Consider the following 1,299-nt stretch of genomic DNA (forward strand, 5'->3'; position numbering starts at 1 on the left):
TATCAGGTTTAGGAGTTCTCTGGTGGAATTTTTAGGGTCACTTATATATACTATCATATCATCTGCAAAAAGTGATATTTTGACTTCTTCCTTTCCAAATTTTATCCCCTTGATCTCCTTTGGTTGTCTAATTGCTCTGGCTAGGACATCAAGTACAATGTTGAATAGGTAGGGAGAAAGTGGGCAGCCTTGTCTAGTCCCTGATTTTAGTGGGATTGGTTCCAGCTTCTTATCATTTACTTTAATGTTGGCTACTGGTTTGCCGTAGATTACTTTTTTATCATGTCTAGGTATGGGCCTTGAATTCCTGATCTTTCCAAGAGTTTTATTATGAAGGGGTGTTGGATTTTGTCAAATGCTTTCTTCGCATCTAACCAGATGATCATGTTGGTTTTGTATTTGATTTTGTTTATATACTGGATTACGTTGATGGATTTCCCTATATTGAACCATCCCTGCATCCCTGGGATGAAGTCTACTTCCTCAGGATAAATGATTGTTTTGATGTGTTCTTGTATTCGGGTAGTGAGAACTTCATTGAGGATTTTTGCATCGATATTCATAAGGGAAATTGGTCTGAAGTTCTCTATCGTTTTGGGTCTTTTTGTGGTTTAGGTATTAGAGTAATTGTGACTTCATAGAATGAATTGGGTAGAGTACCTTCTGCTTCTATTTTGTGGAATAGTTTGTGAAGAACTGGGATTATATCCTCTTTGAAGGTTTGATAGAACTCTGCACTAAACCCATCTGGTCCTGGGCTTTTTTTTTTGGTTGGGAGACTATTAGTGACTGCTTATATTTCTTTAGGGGATATAGGACTCTTTAGATCACTAACCTTTTCTTGATTTAACTTTTGTACCTGGTATCTGTCTAGAAACTTGTGCATTTCATCCCAGTTCCCCAGTTTGTTGAGTATAGCCTTTTGTAGAAGGATCTGATGGTGTTTTGGATTTCATCAGGATCTGTTGTTATGTCTCCCTTTTCATTTCTGATTTTGTTAATTAGGATGCTTTCCTTGTGCTCTCTAGTGAGTCTGGCTAAGGGTATCTTGTTGATTTTCTCAATGAAGCAGCTCCTTGTTTGGTTGATTCTATGGATAGTTCTTCTTTCCAGTTGGTTGATTTAGCCCCTGAGTTTGATTATTTCCTGCCGTCTACTCCTCTTGGGTGAATTTGCTTCCTTTTGTTCTAGAGCTTTTAGTTGTGTTGTCAAGCTGCTAGTGTGTGCTCTCTCTAGTTTCTTTTTGGAGGCACTCAGAGCTTTGAGTTTTCCTCTAAGAAATGCTTTCATTGTGTCCCA

The sequence above is a fragment of the Mus caroli genome, chromosome 3, assembly GCF_900094665.2.
Source record: "Mus caroli chromosome 3, CAROLI_EIJ_v1.1, whole genome shotgun sequence".
Classification (NCBI taxonomy): Eukaryota; Metazoa; Chordata; class Mammalia; order Rodentia; family Muridae; genus Mus; species Mus caroli.